The 20,326-nt window shown below is 53.7% G+C and overlaps 1 protein-coding gene across 8 annotated transcripts in view; it reads right to left on the bottom strand.

The window, feature by feature from the left end:
• ANKFN1 (ankyrin repeat and fibronectin type III domain containing 1) overlaps positions 1 to 20,326 on the bottom strand; it is a 270,247-nt gene that overhangs the window by 92,325 nt on the left and 157,596 nt on the right. The window contains exon 1 of one of the 8 annotated variants that reach the window (XM_078872939.1): positions 2,223 to 2,319. The exons of the other annotated variants lie outside the window; for them this stretch is intronic. The gene's annotated coding sequence lies outside the window, so the exon portion shown is untranslated. Of the gene's footprint in view, positions 1 to 2,222; positions 2,320 to 20,326 lie in introns of those variants that run through there. 8 annotated transcript variants of the gene reach the window in all.

The raw sequence follows: 20,326 nt of genomic DNA, 5'->3' as shown, positions 1-20,326 counted from the left end.
TCGAACCGTGACGCCGGGAATCCGAAGCATTTCATCTATGGATGGGGGGGGGGACGCGATGGAGACGACACACACACATGACGTCAACACACGCACACGACGGAAGTTGCTGCTGGTCACGTGTGAAAAACAGCTTCGGAGTTCATCGGATTCCTCCTCCAGTGTCAAAGAGAAATTATGATCGTGACACAACCGGGCTCGCGTGTGGAGGATGCTACCAAGAATGCCGTCACGTGCACACGTGGCCAGTTGAACAACAACAACAAGAACAACGAAACATACCCCTGAGAAGAGAAAGAATCCCATGGGAAAAGGGAGCTGTTGTGTGCGTGGGTATGCCACCCACCCACACCAAATAATGAACTGTAAGTCATCCAGACACTTGGGAGGCTGCGCCTGCAGTCAACGCTCCCCAGTGTTGTGTGTGTCCGAGCGTGAACGGAGAGATTTGCGGTGTTCCCTGCATAAATTACGACTGCATCGCCGCTACCCCCAGGGAACCCAGCGCCAAGCAACGTTTGAAACGGACGAGGTCGAAACGTCTGAGCGGGCCCATTGGGCAAATCTAATCACAAGAGGTGTAACGGATGCGGGATATTCGGGGTTGTTCATTTCTTTGTTATTTTGTTTTGCCGCGTTGTGAATGCAGCTGCTGCCGATCGTTGCGAGGGCCCCACGTTGCACCGCGTACGCACAGCACACAAAGACAAAGATCCCCCCCCCCGTGTAGCCTTCACAGACTGCTGGGGCAAGTGCGGTCAGCGAGTAGCACCATGAAGGCCGGCACTGTGGCACACGAGGGGACGCGTGGCCAGCAGCACGCCCGGCCGCCTTTGTCTCCCCAGTGGCGATGTTTGCACACTTCACCAGATACTCGTTTGAGGCTGAGTCCACCTAGGGGAGGTCTAGAACCGGCTCAGATATTCGTCACCGGTGTTGGCCGTGAGCGGGAATGGAACCCGGCTCGCCAGCTTCGTAGCGCAGCGTAGCGCGAACTGCGACGCACACGACTCTACACGCGCAGCACCCGTGGCGACTTACACGCCGCGACTTACACGCCGCGACTTACACGCCGCGACTTACACGCGCGATTCGATGCAAATTCGATGCAAGTTCGATGCTCACGAGTCGATGTTGGAGCGTGACCAGAAGCCGAGGAATCTTCGATGGATCGGTTAATGCGCAAGCGAGCTTACCGGCGTCGTTGAGAGGTGGCGGCGACTTGGGGAGGCCTTCATCTAGCAGCGGATTGACCATGGCCGGTGATGATGACGATGATGATGATGAATAATCGACGTCGGTGAATCGATGCGTCCTGGCTTGTGTGAGGGGGAGGTTGGCAGTGCAAATCCGGGGGTGGTCAGTGAGCGGGTGTCTGGTGTGAGGAGCGAATATCGTAAACCGGTCCCGTGCCTCCCCTCGGTCAACTCAGCCTAAAATAAGTACCTGGTGGCGGTGTGTTAAAAGATCAGCATTGGGGAGACAAAGGCGGCCTTGGCGTGGTGCTGGCCACCCCACCCCCTCGTGTGCCACGGTGCTGGCCTTCATAGGTGCTCGCTAACAGCACTTGCCCCAAACGGTCTGTTAAAGGCTATACGTAGGATAATTTGTCTTTGGTGTGAGGAGCTGAGACTTAGAGCCGGTTAACACAGCAGAGCCCTCGTTGTCGTGCTGGAGACAGCCAACCCGGACAAGTTCGCGTCTTTTCGCTTGATTTCTGCACTCAATCATCCTGTCCGCGAGTCCTATTTATAAGGGGTGTGGCCCCGCTTATTTGATGTCACTGTGGTCATTATCGTACAGTATTATGGATCGTACAGCAGTTCAAGATGCAATGGTATTAAAGAGGCTCGGTGAAATTGTATTGCTGTTGCTGTTCCACCTCCCACTGTTCAACACGAGCAGCGCAGAGAGTGGGCGCGGGCGAGCAGTTGGTTGGCTCTCGGACTGCAAGTTGCCAAGTGAAGTTCAGAGGGTGGGTGGGGGACGTTGATGAGCTCCAGAGTGGAGCGGTAGGGGGTGGGATGTGGCGGATGAGGCAGCAGCAGCAGAAGCCCCAGAAGCAAATAGCAAGTCCCGCGGCGAGAGGGCCGGATGAGTGCGGCGAGCGGCTTGGCAGGCAGGCAGGGGCAGGGGGAGACGGCGGAGAGGCGACGAGACGAGAGTGGTAGGCCCGGACACAGACAGACGCAGGGCGAGGGGTGCGTTTGGTTGGATCCTACCGGTGACTTTGAGCGTTATCGAGGCGACCAGGTTGGTGGACTCTTGAGGGGCACCGAGCCGGCAACGCGTCGAATTGCCGGGGATCGAATGAAGGCCGCCGCTCTCGGGTTACACTTGGCTCTCACGCGGAGCGGTAAGGACGGTCATGTCATGTAAAAGTAAAAGTGATTTCCTGTCCCAAGTTAGCATTGGTGTTGATCTATTTGTCGGCCTAAGCCAGTGGTGGAAATTACACAGTGCTATGGCAAGGGGCGAGTCTCCCCATGGGAAAAGCGCTGTTGACTTCCCAACAAAGTGGTGCCAGTTTTATCCACCCCAAAGAGATGATGGGGTGAGTCCACCCCCGACCAGGATCGAACTGCGAGCCACTCGCTCTACCGCGTGTTCTGGCCTGAAAAAAAACCCACTTTTATATTCGCCCACAACACTGTACAAAAACACGGCGCGGTAGATATCTGAATTGACTAATTAATATGATCATTCTTATTCCTATACAGTAGCATTCGCACAAATGCCACGTGTGCAGCTGCTACCGGTAGAACGAGAGTCTCAGAACTCGCTCCACGACAGGCAGCACAAAAAAGCAACACAAACACAGGTGCGGGTGTGCTCGAAGCAGCGGACGATTCACGAACGCAGCGCCGGGCGAACACGCGGGCGGGAGGCTCTCACGGAGCACGGAGGGCGCGGCGGGAGGGGGCTGGGCTCTGTCATCCCGTCGCGGCGAGAGAGCGCACGCACGTGGGCACGTGGGCCACGCGCTGTGAACGAAGCGCGCAGGACGACATCCAGTGGCGTCCGCTTGCACAACCGCTCCGTGACCGCGCTTCGCGAAACTGAGACGGGGAGAGGAAAGGTCCTCATCCTTGCGGCCAAGAGCCTCCAAGACCGGGCTGGTTGCGCGTGCATGCGAGGAACGTCCACGTGAACGAAGGTTTCACGTTGGCCCGACGTTTGTTTTGTGTTAAACACGTCGCCGCCGTCGCAATCGCTCCCCTCGAGCCGCTGGCCGCCTCATTGCAATGCCGCCAGTCGTGCGATATTTGAATGAGCTCTCCGCTTTAAACACCTGCCTGACGCTCCGTGTCAGTCATTTAATACAAATAAACCAACGCACGCCACGCGTTGGTGTTAAAGCGGGCGTCACCGTCACAGCTGGAGAAGCGTTGGGCCCCCGGGGGGGTAGGGGGTTGGGGCTCCTCCTGCGAGCGGAGAGGCTCCGGACCGCGAGCTGCGTCGAGACCCCCGAACGAGAAAGAGCGCCGTGCGTGGAGCTCAAAAGGGGAGTCGGGGGGGGGGGGTCCTTAACGATGCCCGCAATGAGCGCCGGGGCCATCGTGGAAGCGGCCACCGCAACCGTCCGGGCCTTCCGACCGTGCGTGTCCCGGCGTGGATATGTTTTTATTATTTCACCTTCATTTAACCAAGTAAAAAAACCCCTTGAGGTTCAAAACCAGAACGAGTGCTCAGGAGGTGAAAACTGCAAGCGGGCGCGACCGGCCGGAGCAGTCCGGGTTCCGGACGAAGGAGGAGGATGGAAATTGGCCAGGGAGCCACTTGTTGTTATTGTTGTTGTTATTGTTGTTGTTACTTGCGCCGGGGCTCGTGGCGGCCGTGCTTGCGGCCACGGCCACAGCGGTTCGTGTTGAGAGCTCGGCCTAAACAAAGTTGGGAGCCTGGATTCGAATGCCACGAACAAAAACACTTGCTGCAAGGGTCACCTGTTGGCATAGACAAAGACCCCTCGTATATCCTTAACAGACTGTTGGGGCAAGTGCTGTTGGCGAGCACCTATGAATGCCAGCACGGCACACGATGGGTTGGGTGGTCAGCACCACACCCGACCGCCTTTGTCTCTCCAGTGGCGATGTTTTATGTAGACACCGCACCAGGTCTTCATTATTTGAGACTGACTCAACCTAGGGGAGACCCAGGACCGGTTCAGAGGATCCTCCATGGTGTTGGCCGTGAGCGGAAATCGAACCCGGGCGGCCGGTTTTGTAACGCAGCGTAGCGCTAACCGCTGCACCACCGCTCTCGTCAGAGCACCCACGTGGCCACACGTTTACGACGAATCGCCTGATTGTACTTCGACGGTAAATCTTCGAACGTGCACGTGATCGACACGTGAAATTAATCGCGCCTTTTCTGCATTTTTCACAACTCCACAGCGAAGAAATTTAGCCTCGCAAACGACAGTGTCCATCTGGAATAAGATGCAAAATATGAGACCCACGATGTCATCTGTTAACCCAGGAAAGGCTCCGTGGGCCTCACGCCTCTCGTCGGCAGGGTAGAATCTGGAGTGTCACAATCAAGAGAGGGCCACGCTCGAGCGCTCGTGTCACGCCATGCAAATTCCCAAGAAACAACCGCATGCTTTAAATGCTTTTTTTTCTCCCCTCATTTCACAAAGTTCTTCCAAACGTTTAACTCAAAGAGTTGCGGGGATAGGAAAAGAGAGGTCAGAAATGTCAAAGCTCCACGAAAAGGTTATTTTTCTCCCCCTGACCTAGGACAAAGGTCATGTGACACACGGCAGCAGCTCCTTATTTATTAACACCCCGAGTCGCAGGTTCTTTTCGGTCAGGATGTGCCCATCGCTCGACTCATTGAGGCAAACATTACGCAAGTGCCCTCACTGACTGTCTCACAGAGGAACAGATAGCGACACACGCCAGAAGGACAATAGTACGAATATTCCCCCCTCACGTATGTTGAACTTCTTTCGCACCGTACGTAGCCAAACATGCAAATTGGAGGTGTGGCAGTTAACATCTCCTGGCCACCGTAGGCCCGATTGCACTGCACTGGTGGCTGCTGCCCTCCATTTATCACTTCATCCCCATCAGTATAAAGAACGATGATGTTAGTAACAACACTATGTAACACCATTGTTGTTCCTGGGTAGTAAGTGTTATTCCCTAATTGCTTACTTTCATCCAACAAGTTCCACAAGATGGGCTCTGCTTCTGCCACAATGTGACCAGTCTGTTCGAGGCAATCGGAATCGCCTGTAACCAGAATGAGTGGAGCCTCTTCATTGGCAGCCGTGCTGCTCCATAATGGTAACAAGTACCCGTCTCTTCCCCTGGCTCACTCGGTGAACCTCAAAGAGGATTACAAATGCATAATGACCTTGTTGGACGCCTTGAAGTATGATGAGTATAATGGTGGCATTCCTGATGGGTCTCCAAGGCGGTTTTACCAAGTTTCCCTGCGATATTTGACGTTGGGACGGCAGGGAAAACAAGGCGCACTACCACAGGCGGGACTGGCCACGGCGGACCGAGTTCTCTGTGGGGAGGAACAACGTCAAGTGGGAGCCACTGGTGGACCCCCAGAAGGTGCTGGTGCCACCACTGCACATCAAATTGGGCATTATGAAGCAATTTGTCAGAGCTGTAGATAAGGAGTTGGCAACCTTCAAGTACCTTCAAGACTTCTTCCCTAAGCTATCTGAGGCAAAGGTCAAAGCAGGTGCCTTCGTCGGACCGCAGACAAACAAGATCCTGGAGTGCAATGAATTCCCCAAGAAGCTCACGAGTAAGGAGAAAGCAGCTTGGAACAGCTTTGTCGCAGTGGTTCGCGGCTTCCTGGACAATCACAAGGTCGAAAACTATGTGGAGCTCGTTGAGACTCTGGTGAAGAACTACGGCACAATAGTCTGTAGGATGTCCCTCAAAGTCCATATCCTTGATAATTATCTTGATAAATTCAAAGACATGGGAGCGTACTCGGAGGAGCAAGGCGAGCGCTTCCACCAGGATATACTGGACTTTGAACGCTGCTACCAAGGACAGTATAACGATAACACGATGGGAGACTACATTTGGGGGCTGATTCGTGAAAGTGATTTACTGTATAATCGTGAATCTCGAAAAACTACTCACTTCTAAATCTTTGGTAGCCATTTTTATATTACTTTAGTATAAATACATGTTCATTTTTATTCATATGTTGTTTTTTCTGACTTTATGTGAACGAAAAGACACAAATTCGCCCGTTTTCTCATTGATAATAGGTACATTTCAAAATATCAATGTCCTGGTCACAAAAGCAAAGTTTGTGGGGAATAATAGCCATTTTCTATACCTTTTCGGCATAAGCATTAGGAAATAACACTTACTACCCAGGAACAAAAAAAACACATTCCTGCGGAGGGAGCTGGTAGGAACGTTGGGTTGCTCGGTCAATGGCCAGGGTCAACGGCGGCGTGGTGTATTCCGCAAATATGCCGACTGTGAGGGCGGGCACAAGCCGGCGTGAGTAGGTTAAACGTTGAGTATTATAAGGGCACCACGGGGTGACCAGCCCCTCCCCACCCAGCCCCACCCCTTCCACCCCCCACCCAGCCCCACCCTCCCCACCCCCCACCCTCCCCACCCTCCCCACCCAGCCCCTCCCCACTCTCCCCACCCAGCCCCTCCCCACCATCTCCTCCCCACCCAGCCCCTCCCTCCCCACCCAGCCCCTCCCTGCATGACGGACGGGCACAATAATCCCCTGTGGGCTGGTGTAACCAGGAGGTTCCTACCAGTATAATTGTTACACAGTGCACTAATACGAGTTATAGCTCAATCCACTGCAAGTCGAAGTCCTCTACAGCACCACGGTGGCCCTGAGGGCTGTCTGGCCATACTTCACTACACTGGTCAGAGCATAGCGCAAAAGTCACATCGGCGTCATTGTGGAGAATACAAATAACGAACTATACTAGTAGACAATTAAACTCGGTCATGTGTTCATCTCCGTAACAAATATTAAAGCATGTTTTATACAGCCCCCACGGCCTTCTGGGAGTGCATAACATCAGCTGCATTGATTCAGTGCATGCAAACTCTCAACCGAAGGAGATATTTTATATATTTTGTTAAATGTATTCTCCACAATGATTATTTTTGCGTGAAGTATTTTGCCTATAAACATATGGCAGTTCAGCGTTTGTTCAAGCAAGCCTGACTCTGCTGATGAGATGACCACGTATTGAAATAATACAGGTTGGTGAAGGGGGGAAACCCCAGGTGCTGGCTGTGTATATGTACGTACGTTGAACTTCTTTTGCACCGTAGCTACCCGTGGTAAATCGGAGGTGCCAATTATGATACCAATCGCCACCTATGATGCCCACGGCTGGGAATTGAAACAGAGGTCGGCAGGTTTTTAGCGCGGTGTGGCCGTAATACGCGCTGCACCACCACTCGAAAGCCCAATCCTCGGTACAGATATGAAGAGAATTCTATATTTGTTTTGTTTGTAGAAAATAAATAGATAATACGACAGCAGGACGCGTGGAGTGGTCTAATTGGCACACTCTAACGTCGTCAAATGGAAGCATTTGGAAGACGGTTGAGCAACTTCGAGTTTGTCGCGCGCGTGCGCGCTTTAAGTTGCAGTTCATTGGTTACGTTTTTTGCTCTCCTTTTGAAAAGATTGTCTTTGTTTTGATGGCGTCGTTCGAGCGACCCGGCGAGACGAGCCCCTCGATTGAAACCAATACTCCCCACGCGTCGTCGCCAATGGCGCGAGTGACACACAACTTGATTGGGTTTTTTTCTTCTGCGCGATATTTTTTTATTTCTGATGTCGCGCTCAGGATGCGTCTTGTTTGCGGAGTGTACGTGGCGGTCTGGCGTCAGATCATCATGGTCGAGATCCATGGGAAGATAGCCCTAAGGTTTCCACTGCAGATTTAATAATTTGTTTCCACTTTCCTCTGTCCTGTGCCAACACGCTCAAGTAGTGGCCACATCTTTCTGGCACCAATCTCTCAAGTTGTCGTCGTCGTCAAGCCGATCTCTGTGAGGTCATCTTCTCTTTCCGGTTCCTTCCATTTTTCCAAACAACAACAAGACTTTAAATGTTCCTGTTGATGTCCATCCTACATATGTGTCCAAATATATGGCGTCAGATATTGCACGTGATATGTTTCACCAATCTAGCACTCATTTGTTTTAAAGGCGTTGAATACAACACCAAGACATGCATTTATTATTAATATTGCACTCGTATTCCCATCATTATCGTCATGAGTAGTCGTGATCAACCCACTGCTGGATGAAGGCCTCCCCCCAAGCCGCGAGTCTGGCTGGCGCCCTGCGCGCGAGCCGATGTTACCGCTCCATCTCCGCTGCGATCGTCCTCTCTGGTTATTGTCACCCTCCTTGGGCTGCCACTCCGTCGCGATCCCTGACCACCGGCAGTCGTCGTCCCTATGCGGCGACGCCCCCCTCGCTGAGCCCACGTGCTTTGTTGTTTTTTTCCCGTTCACGCTTCCAAACGTTAAACCTCTCCCCGTCCGTCGGCGCGGTTGCATTCTAGCGTCGAGAGAATTCAACCGGGTCGCGCCAAAGTTGGTTGGCCGGCCGCGTCCGCTGGCGACACGTAACCCGCTGGGGCCGGCGCGGTCGAACGCGATCGCTGGCAGCCACGCAGAGCCGGCGGCGGCGGCGGCGGCGGCAGAGAACACGACAAGACGGAGTGGAAACAAAAGGTTGCTCCTGGGTAATGAGCCCGTGGCGTGGTAAAATTACCACGGCCTTCAGGAGCCCTCCATTAGTGTCACGGGAGGAACAATGGAAGCTGCGCCCTCCCTGGGCGCGCGTGATTACCGGAGACCACGATGCCTTGCCTAATTGCCGTGAATTGTTAAAAAATTGATATGTGACATCGGATAGGCGCAACGAAAAAGAACCTCCTGTTACAAGAACAGCAGCGGAGTGGCGGTGGGGGGGGGGGGGGGGTTGGGGGGGTGGGTTTGGGGGGGGGGTGGGTTTGGTGGGGGGGTTTGAGATGGTGTGGCAGGGCAGAGGGTAGAGGGAGGGAGCGAGCGACGTGTGGAGGAGCTAATCGTGTTTGCGTGCGTGCGTGCCGGGGATCACAGTCGCCACACTCGGTGCCCGCGTGCACGCGCGAGCGCTTTCGCGCGCCCCTTTATGTTCGCGCAACGAGCGTCGATTTGCGAATGCATTTCGCCTGAAGCAGGTTACGCAAAAATGCACCGAGATTTCTGCGCACACTTTTCGCCGCGTGCGTGCGCATTCATTTGTGCGCAGAATACGCACGCATTTATTTATTTCGGGCACGGGGCCGCCGACACACGACGACACCGCAGGGGCCGCCTGCAGCGCAACAGCTGGCACGCAGCTCCGGGGGACACCGTCAACTCTGCGCTCCGAGTGCCGGACAAGATTACCTAACGGTCCTTGCGCGCGTGCACGATGAATGCGCGTGCGTGCGACATGAGTGTTGTCACCGCAGGTTTGTTTCGTTCCTAAGAGCCGTGACCTCACGCAGGGGTGCATTGCTATAACCGCTCATTACGCAATGCCCTCCGCACCCAGCCAGCCCGCCCGCCCGCTAGCCTCGCAGGCACTCTGCGAACATCACGTGACGCTCTCGGGATCACGAATTCCAAAAATGTGGAAGTCTGGCGATAGATTTGCTGCAGAGACGTTCGCTCGTGCGAGCGTTTGTTTATTGACGCGCCGCACTCCGCGCCCGTTGTTTTCTTTCTTGCTGAGTTCGAGTCCCCGCTCCCCCCCACGACCGACAGGGCAAGCGGAGGTCTCCATCCAGCAGTTGATTGCCGAAAGCTCGTAGAGTGTTATTACTGTCATTTTTTATGCTTGTAGTTTTTTTTGTATATATATCGTTATGCCGCAAATAATCACGCAAGTGTATGGATTAGCCCCGCGCAATACAATGGCGCTGTGCACACATTGGATAGTCCATCACCACAACAGTATTCGTCGTCGTCGTCGTCATCATCATAAGCAGCGGCCCCAATCAATCCACTGCTGCACAGAGGTCCAACCCCGGTTAATCGCCCAATCTCTCCCGGCTCTGCGATGTAACGTTCTACCCAGCAGCCAAAAAACACGAGCTGATTTCATCATTCCATCTCGCCCACGCGGTGCGCGTCCCTCTAAAGACGCGTGGCCATGCCTTGGGTGCCAGTCTTTCTAGACCTCCAGCCAGCGGCGTGCACTGCCCCGCAGCTTAGATGAGCTGGTTAACACCAGCGCGTTGCTCGCAGCCTCTCGCTGGAACTCCGCGCACGCGCGAGCAGCATTAGCATCGACATTAGTCATTTACAAAGGCTAACCTTGATGGTCCTAATTTGCTCGCAATATGCCTTTGGAAGAAAAGGCATATTAAAAAAAAAGTTAAACTTTTTCAGCGCAGCATTTCTTAGCTGAGTAGTTTCATTGCCAATAGTTCAGTGGAGCGTGAATTTTATTGCGGAATTTAATGGCAGTTCAGCTGAAATGTGCACAACAAAGTGGAGTTTATTAATCTCTCATTTCACACGGCGCAGCTCAGACGTTTCTGGTGAGCCACACTTATTTATTTATTTAGCAAAAATCTCCCCCGGGCGCATCGCATTGGCGTACTTTGGGAATATTTTGTTGTAATTGCGATTATCGAGGCGAAAAACCCAGAGTTCCCGGGGAAAATCTGCGCAGCTAAGGAGAGGGGGGGGGGGGGGAGAGAAAAAATACCATAATACTCATAGGTGCACAGAGATGACACAAACCTACTATTTGTCATGCGTACAGGCACCAGGTCCACTACCCACGCAGTAACTCAACAATCCTACCGGCAGCTTTAGCCATCAATTGCTGCCATTCAAATGAATGACTTTCATTTTTCATCGATGACGGAATGGACCCCGCTCGTAAGCCCCTGCAGGCCGCGCTCCTTCAACGGAAGAGGATGAGCAGCAAAGGCATGCCAACTCTCCCTCTCTCTCTCCCTCTCTCTCTCCCTCTCTCTGCTGAAGCCCTCTCTCTTGTCGTGGCCAGCAGCAGCAGCAGCGGCGGCTGCGGTGGCGGTGGACCTCCACATTGGCATCGATCTCGTGAACCCACTGCATTGCCGCCACCATCACACGCAAGGATGGAATTGGTTCGAGGAATGAGGCACCGCGCCACCGTGGGCCGATGCTCAATAAAGCTCATGGAGATGTGTTGTTGTCGTCTGCAGGGTGCTCCAGATGTCTTGTGACACCACCCCCCCACCCCCAATGGGTGTGAACACAGAAATGAATGAGCAAAGGAAGAAACGACAAAAACTTAGTGGTCAATGAATTGGGGGTCACAAGACATCTGAACCACCCTGTAGAGATATTTGTTATTATGTACCCAGTCGGCAATGCAGTCGCGTAATAACAATACGATATTCTTAGGTTTTTTCGGTAAAGTCACGTAGGTAAAAAATTAAAATTAATAAAAATAAAATAAAATAAAAATCACGACGTTTCGGAGGCAACACAAGTTTCCGTCTTCAGGTGGAACCGTCACAGCCCGACAGCTGTATCAAGTAAATGAGCTTAACAGATAGGTGGAATTCCTCCCCGTAGAGGGCATTAATTCTAGATTTGAAGCTTTCGTGACTGCAAGGATTCATATTCTTAGGTTTTATAGCTCATCGGATTTCTCCAGCAGTATAAATATAGATTCTGATTCTGTTTAAAGAGGTGGGGGGCTGGATCCAGGGAATTGTGTTCCAGACAGAATTTGTCACTGATGGTAGCCGTGGCCGGGAATTGAATGGGGCAGGCTCATAGCACTGTGTCCTGCCCACGACTCCTCACCCAATACAGTAGTGGTTGCCCTTTGGAGAGACTCGCCGCGCCATATCAATGTGGAATTTCCGCCACGGGCACAGGGCTGTAAACGGGAGATGAGCGCGAAATGCCTCAAGGCTCATTTGAGCTCTTCCGTGTCCCGGAGATCACGCTGACTGTGGCACACGGTGTGTGTGTGCACTGCGTAGCTCGCCCCTGCAGCACACGAGACAATTGGCAATTATTATCTCACGCGGCCAATGTTGTGACGGTTATCGCGACGATTCTGTAGAGGTGATTTAGCACTCGATGATGATGTCGCTGACGGCGTGGGGGGGGGCAACGACGATAAACCCCGACGCTCTGAGCGCTTCAATTACGCGCAGCGCTGAGATAGACGCCCATCCCAATGAGCTGGGTACATGGTGCGAAAGGAAGACAAAGACGGACGTGCTGGGGGGGGGGGAGCGGACCAGCTCAGCACGGTGAACAGGATCCCGTTCGTTACGTCGCTTCTCGGCATGAAAGTTTCGTTGACGTTTTTTTTTTTTTGCGAGAGTTCACATCGCTCTTGTGTGTGTGTGTACGAGACGATCGTTGACGTGCTTTGTGCACTACGTGCCACGGTCCTTGCCGAGCCGCGTCGGTTTACTCACTCACTCGTGCCGCTCGCGCGCACGTTTTACAACTCACAACAAGAACAACAAAATGCGACTTCGCCTGCAACGACACCCCCCGCTTGCAACTGTTCGCTTGGACGCAACATCCTCCGTTGACGCAGGAATCCCTCATTAGGTGGCTCTCGAGCTCACCGGGACCCCCCCCCCCCCATCTCGCAGCAGCGATTGAAGAAACGCGAGTCCATCACGTGAGCCGGCTCCGTACGGGGAGCGCTGCCACACCGCTGACCTCTGAACCCGGAGCCCAGACCGATCGACCTATTTATTCAAATTTATTTTACCAGGTAAGGCCCACTTGAGGCTTATACAGCTCTTTTTTTCAGTAGCGAACTGGCTATCACAAATGATTGCTCAACGAAGTGGCTTATCATCATCACGTGAAAATTCATAGCAGCAACCAAACACTCTAAGCGCCGTGTGGATTCTAAATGTGGAGGGAACACCGGACGACCCGGAAAGAAGTCCACGTGACCACGGGGAGAGAGAGAGAGACACGCAAACTCCAAATATACAGCAGCAGGCGTCAGGGTCGGGATCGAAACCACGACCTCCTGTATACCAGGCGAGGTAGTTAACATCTCCTAGCCACCGTGATGATAATGAGAAAGAGAGAGACACGTAAACTCCAAATATACAGCAGCAGGCGTCAGGGTCGGGATCGAACCCACGACCTCCTGTAGACCAGGCGAGGTAGTTAACATCTCCTAAGCCACCGTGATGATGATGAGAGAGAAAGAGACACGCAAACTCCAAATATACAGCAGCAGGCGTCAGGGTCGGGATCGAACCCACGACCTCCTGTAGACCAGGCGAGGTAGTTAACATCTCCTAAGCCACCGTGATGATGATGAGAGAGAAAGAGACACGCAAACTCCAAATATACAGCAGCAGGCGTCAGAGTCGGGATCGAACCCACGACCTCCTCCATACCAGGCGAGGGACATAACATCACACGACCGTGGGGCCCGTGGATGGACGGACATCGGGGCCCAGCATGGCGTGCGCACGGGGATTCCGTCCTCTGTGTGTGCCTGAGTCAGCTACCCAGGACACCTTTCCTGCACCCGGGCACGCCACGTCCTGTATACCCCTCACTCGGGCGTCAGGGTGGCAAGAGGCGGTAACGCTCGTGCCTCGCAGCAAGAGAGGTCTGGGTTTGACTCCTGACTCGCGCGCACTTGTCGCTGTGGAGTGTGCAGGTGCGCCCGCTGTCCCCGCACGGGTCTCCTGCGGGTGATCCAGCTTACTCCCCGAAGCTAAGCCCACACACGAAGTATTGGTGTTGGCCAACCACTCGAATGTAACAGGACCCTCCTGACTCAGTGTGGCTCTTCTGCGTAAATAAGTCATTATGATGATTTCAGCAGCAGCGGTATTTTGGCTGTGGTTACAAGCGACGTGTCTACTCCGGCCTCCCGACAGACCCAGAAAAAAATACATCCCCATCCGGGCCACCACGTCCAGTATAGAACGCTCTCTACGGCCGTGGTCACGTGTCCACTCGCCTACTCCATTCTGTCTATTGCCAACGACCTGCAGAGAATATTCGGTGAGAAAATAAAGCGCCGAATGAGGGCTGTACACCCCCCCACCCCTCTGCTCCACCATTCCCCCCCCCCCCACCTCCGCCCCCCCCCCTCTATCCGGAGGGTAGAGGGGGGGATCTGGAGAGCAACGTCCTCGCTGAGCGCCAGCGGTGTCGAGGATGAGCGTTGCCTGCAGGTGCCGAGACATCAAGGGGCACGGGCAGGAATGGAGCTGGCACGTGTGCGAGTGTGTGGCTATGGGGACATGTAGGCTGTCGGGGAAACGCCGATGAAATATTACCCAATAATTAGCGGTGGAACAAGCGCGGAACCACATTTAACATTTAAAACCAACAGGGTTCCTTGTGAAAGAATAATACGGAGCGATACGAGGCTTCGCTGAATATTAATACTGTGTATATACACACACACACACATGGATGGGGCTTGTTGTCTCCTAGTAAAGCGGCTCAGGCAATTTAATGGGGCCACTGCGCATTCAAATGTCAAGACGTAACACGTGCAATACATATAAATATTGGCGGTGCCGACCAGCCGCCATCCAGCAGTGGAGAGAGAATGCTGCTGCCGGTAAAATTATGATGACGATTATAACTGCGTCAACGATATTAGCACACGGAGTAGTTTCGCTGAATTGGAAATAATAGTTAACAAAAAAAACACTGACCCGCAGATGTCCGAAGCAGAGCTAAGGGAATAATACCGACAGAATGAGATACAAATGGGTTCAACGCGGCCCCTACACCCAAGACAATCGCATCGGGCAGCATCGCGTCCCGTCTGCGCACATTCATGAAGCAGGCCATCTCGAGACCATCGCAATCACGAAATAAAAAGCTGAGACGGAAGCCGGGAGAAAGAGGAGCAACAGCAACACAAATAAATCAGTAATACACTCCAACGCGAAAAAAATATGTAGAAATAATACACTCCAACGCATAAAAGAAAGCCAAATTGAAGAGAAAAAAACCCGGCACGGACCTTTAAATAGCACGCGTTGACGAGGAAGAGGAGGAGGCCACGCCGTCCACGCAGCGGGGAATGAGTGGCACTAATAGGGGCGCCACATCCCCCAGTCCCAGCAGCCCCGCGTCCGCGGCGGCCAGCGGATCGTGAGCCGCGGATTCAGGCGCGCGGTGCTAATTGAAGTGCCTCGCTCGCACAGCGCCGGCGCTCGCGGGTTAACTCGGCGCGCGGTTGTCAGCTGCGCTCGGCGGCGCGAGTCGAGGGCGAGTCGAGGGCGTGTAAATACGCGGAGCTGCCTCGAGAAGCCCGGCGGCGGGAGGAGCGGCTGCCGCGGCAACACAAAACGTGGCTCAAGACGCCGTCCATGGAGAACAACGCGCCCGAGTGAGCGAGCGAGCGAGATGAGCGAGTGAGCGATGCGTATAACTGCCGACGTGCGCTACACGGTCGTCGTCACGTAGGAAATGTCCGTACGAAGCGCACTCGACCAAACACGTACCTGCGGTTGTTTGAACACGGGAGGTCGAGTCATCAGCTGGAGACCGTGCCCGGTGTCGATTACTCTGCCTCCTCGTGCACACCACCCCGCCGCTCACCTCGAACACGTGAGAATCGTCTCAGAACAAGTGGACTAACCTGTTCCCGCTCGACGGGCATAACAATCGTCACATTTTTTGGAAAAAAAAAACCCTAAAAGCGACTGCGAGGGGTGCGCGCGCGCGCGTCCGTCGCCGATGGCACAAAGTGTCCCCCGGAACGGCCGCGGAGGCGCCCCGAGAGCGGCGTCGTTCACGCGCCTCTCATCGTCGCGAGCTCTGACCCCGCGGGCTTTGCGCGCAACCGAAACAAAAACTCCGCGCGCGTGGCGACGAGGGGGCCGTGGGCAGGAGGCTTGCGAAGGGCGCAGAGGGGGTCGGGGTGGAGGCGGAGGCGGCGGGAGGGAGGGAGGGGGAGAGACGAGCGGGTTGGTGCCGGGATCGGGGGCGGTAGTGGAGGTGGGAGTGATTGGGGGGGGGGGGCGGTGGTGGTGGTGATGGTGGAGGATTGATGGGGTGGGAGGGCGGGCAGGCAGGCAGGGGGAGAGTTTGGAAGTAGCCGCTGCTGGGCCGTGAGAGTCGCAGGGCTGGGCACAGCGGGAGTGAGCTGTGAGAAGAGGGGGACGGGCGCTGTCAGGGGATCCGTGCTCTGTGCTCCGAGCCTCTGAGCTCCTCAAATTCTGGAGAGGGAGCGCGAAGCAAAATCCTTGAAAGGAGGTGGGGGTTCGGGTGGAGGGGTGGTGCTGGTGGCGGTGGTGGCGATGTGCCGCCGATGAGCTTCCGCGGAGATGCACGCTCCCGAGAGGAGCGGCTGGTGAAATAACAACATCAGCTCACGTGGTGATACCGGATCGTGGTGCGACTGCCCTGTGCGTCAGTGTTGTTTTACACGCGTGGCGTATTCCTCCGCTCATTAGGCACGGGCCGATGCCGGCATCGAGTCATAGATTGCGATAGCATTTTTACGCTCACGATGCAAGCCGTCGAATTGCACGTCGTGAGAGTGGGAAAATGTGTACGATTTAGGTAAAATCGTAGGGATTTTGTTATATTGACAAAGGCGAGTGAGAATCAATGCGATCGAGCGTTAATGGAGATGTTATTTTTTTCGTATTTATTTGTAAATACTGCACGTATTGGCCTCACTTATTCCGTGCCTTACTAAGTCAGGAGAATTCTGGATCAGACCAAACACAATACGCGATGCACAGATGTAAAAATGCATTTCAGCAAGAATATTTACACACTAACAATAATCATGTAACAGCCCTTTGTCAATCACCAGCTGCACGAAGGCTCTCCGCCCCGTCCCTCAAACAATATTGTTAAGTCGACCATACTTCACCACGCCGGTCAGTGCGAGCTGTCGAACAATGCCCCCCCCCCTCCACTAAGGACAAGTTCAGATGTCGCTCGCCACCGATGCTGACCTCGGCCGGACACCGAACTCGAGTGCGCCGGGTTCACGTCGCAGCGCGCGCGCGTTCCACCCGCACCACGAACCCCGCCGCAAGATCAGCCACTTGGCACGCCGCTCTCTCGAGCCGCTCTCTCGAGCCGCTCTCCTCGCGAGGCGTCTCTAATCGTGACAAAGGTGGTGAGACCATTCACGCGTCGCTGCCGCGCAGTGTGAATCACGCAGCCTCAGTGGGGTTAATTGTCGCTGCTTTACAATCGCGCGCGCCAGGCAGCGGCAGCGGCGGCGGCTTTGTTAATCGTCTCCGCGCTACTGCACGATGATACATTTGCCTCCTTCACTGTGAATACTCGCACACAGGCGCGGCTCAAGCACAATTATCATCGTCGTCGTCGTCGTCATCATCGTTGTCATCATCATCATCGTCGTCGTGATCATCATCGTCATCATCGTCGTCATCATCATCGTCATCATCATCATGATCTTCATCGTTATAATCATCGTCATCATCATCATCATCATCGTCATCATCATCATCGTCATCATCATCGTCATTATCATCGTCGTCGTGATCATCATCATCATCATCATCATCGTCATCATCGTCATCATCATCGTCGTCATCATCATCGTCATCATCATCATCATCATCGTCGTCATCATCATCGTCATCATCATCGTCGTCGTCATCATCATCATCGTCGTCGTCATCGTCATCATCATCATTGTCATCATCATCATCGTCATTATCGTCATCTTCATCGTCGTCGTGATCATCATCTTCATCATCGTCGCTTCGTCGTCATCATCATCGTCGTCGTCGTCATCATCATCGTCGTCGTCATCGTCGTCCCCGCCTCTCGGCGATTTGACGGAGTGGAGCGGCGCGGACGCCGAGCGGCGTCTTGTAAATCAACGGAAGCGCGCCGCCCTCAAACGCTTCAGCGCCCTTCATCGACGCCACCTGCTTAAGACCGAAAACGACGTGAATGTTGGGGTTGTCGCCTGTGGCCACGTACCAATGCGTACGAGCAACTCAAGCAGCCCCAGTGGCTCAGGTTGGAGAGCGGCTCAATCGGCGCCAGCTCTCGGTTTAAACCGGGCTTCTCGCATGCCGCGAGATGATGGTCTCGGCTCCTTTACCAATGACTGCACAACCCCCCCCCCATCAAATTTGCTTCTGCAATGAATGGGAATAGATGACAGCTCATGCCGATGCCAAGAGCGCGTGGCGCTCGTATGGCAGAGCGGGCGACAGCGCTGCACTCCACACTGTGGCATCAACTCATCATCGTACGAGGCTGTGGAGCATCGTGGGGGAAACGGAAATGTGAGCAGAACTTGGTTCTGTGTCTACACACGCAAGAATTAAAATGAGGGGTTTCTTCCATCAGCCACTTGGCTTTCCACGCCATTGCAATCAAGTGATACTCATACTTAACCGAGCAAACTCTGGACGGTCAGCTCTCTTAAACAAAATGCTGCTAGATTACCAGATGTTTCAGTGTGAGCATGACGAGGAAAACCCATTGCGACAGAAATATTCACGCAGGCCGGAACAATACCATGCACAAACTATAATGGTCCATGGCTTTGTTTGTTTGCGTTGAAGAGGGGCACTATAGTTTAGACGGAGTGCTCTTGCCAAAAACATCCGATTGTTCCAGCAGCATGTGTGAGACTCACAAGGTCGAGAAGCGGCCCTTAGTTTTCTTGCTGAAACAAATGCTGCGGCTGGAGAATGCTTAATTCTTACACCGGTCTGGAAATCCAAGGGGCTGCGTGAACTCGGCCCATTGAAGGGATCTCAGAAGTAGCAGCTCCATGATAGCCGCTTGCATGAGCTGACCTCTGGCTCTGAGCACCGCACTGCCCTGCGAGAGATTATCCGTCTAGTGCCGTGCGCTAAAAGTTCGTGCGACTAAACACGTGACGCTCTTCGAGGCTGCAATAACTCCCGGAGATGTTCGTACAGAGCGCCTGGGCTGACGGCGCTCTGCGCTGAGAGGGAGGGGACACGAGAGCATGGACAGGTTTCTCCGGTCAGGTTTGGGTGCGGTGGGGGGGGGGAGTCAGCGTGCTTCACCTTGCAGAACTGATTCTTGCCTCGAAAGGCGCCGGGTGGGTGGTGGCTCGCCCCATGGCACCACGGAGACTCTCAGAGTCGCAAGGAAATCCCGGGGACTCACGATTGTAAGGCTCAACACGAGCAGTCATGCAAAGCGCGATCCTTCCTATGCTGCTGGAACATTTAGTTTAGTTTTATAGTTTACATTGTATATACGTACTCCAGCAAGACTCCTATTTTCAAACTAAGGTTAACTATTTTATATTTTATTTTACCAGGTAAGGCCGGTGAACTATATAGCTATTTTATAGAAGCGACTGGGTCACAAATGATAGCTCAACAAAGTGGATTATCATGTGGAAATCTATAGCAGCCAAATACTTTAAACGCGTGTTTCTAAACGTGGAGGGAAAACCGAAGGACCCGTAGACAAATCCACGCGACCACGGGGTGAATATTAACCTGCAGGATTTGTTTTACAAAACTATTGACCAGTTTAGAGTTACTTTCATGACGGACGTTTGCTGCTGTGTCTTGTGCAGCGCTTCGAAATCCTTGATGACATATTACGAATTACTATATTTGTGTGTGTGTGTTTCTAACGCCAACATTTCTACCCTGGCCTTCGCTGCTCATCAAGACGTGGGTATTTTAACAGTGACACGGACTTTCCAAATATCTCCAATATCACGTGAGTGGCACTGACTCCAACAGTGGTGAGATGTTAACTCCCTCGCCTGGTATACAGGAGGTCGTGGGTTCGAACCCAACCCTGATGTCTGTATGTTTGGACTTTGCGTGTTCTCTCTCTCCCCCGTGGTCGCGTGGATTTTTTCCCCTCCCTTTTAGCAACATGAGCTATCATTTGTCATCGCCAGGTCCCTTCTGACAAAGAGCTATACAGTATAGCCTCAAGTGGACCTTACCTGGTAAAATTAAAATAATACGTTTTGTTTCGTAAACCGTGTTGGGAGCTCGGCGACGGGGCCCTGAGAGTGGAGGCCGTCTTCCCCGCAGTGTTTCCCGAAGCGAGTGTGTCTCCGTTTCCTCGCTCCCGCCCAGATGCTCTGCAGATTCCTTCTCACGGATGCCCACACCGCCGCAGAGAGCAGCTGACGGAGTCGGTCGCAGGCAGCCAGCACAGTGGGCGTCACCGCATCACTCCCGGCATCGTTAATTTGCGATGTGCCCTCGTGCAAAGCGCGCTATGTTTAGTTCCTCCCGCAGGGCCACGCGGCTCCGATACGACTGTCGTGTGCGCGCAGGCGCGGGCGTGATGAGCAGCTCCCTCCTGAGCCAAGGAGACGCGTCAGACCGT

The sequence above is a fragment of the Lampetra fluviatilis genome, chromosome 35 (genome assembly GCF_964198595.1).
Source record: "Lampetra fluviatilis chromosome 35, kcLamFluv1.1, whole genome shotgun sequence".
Classification (NCBI taxonomy): Eukaryota; Metazoa; Chordata; class Hyperoartia; order Petromyzontiformes; family Petromyzontidae; genus Lampetra; species Lampetra fluviatilis.
This window is presented reverse-complemented; position numbering and strand designations above follow the sequence as displayed.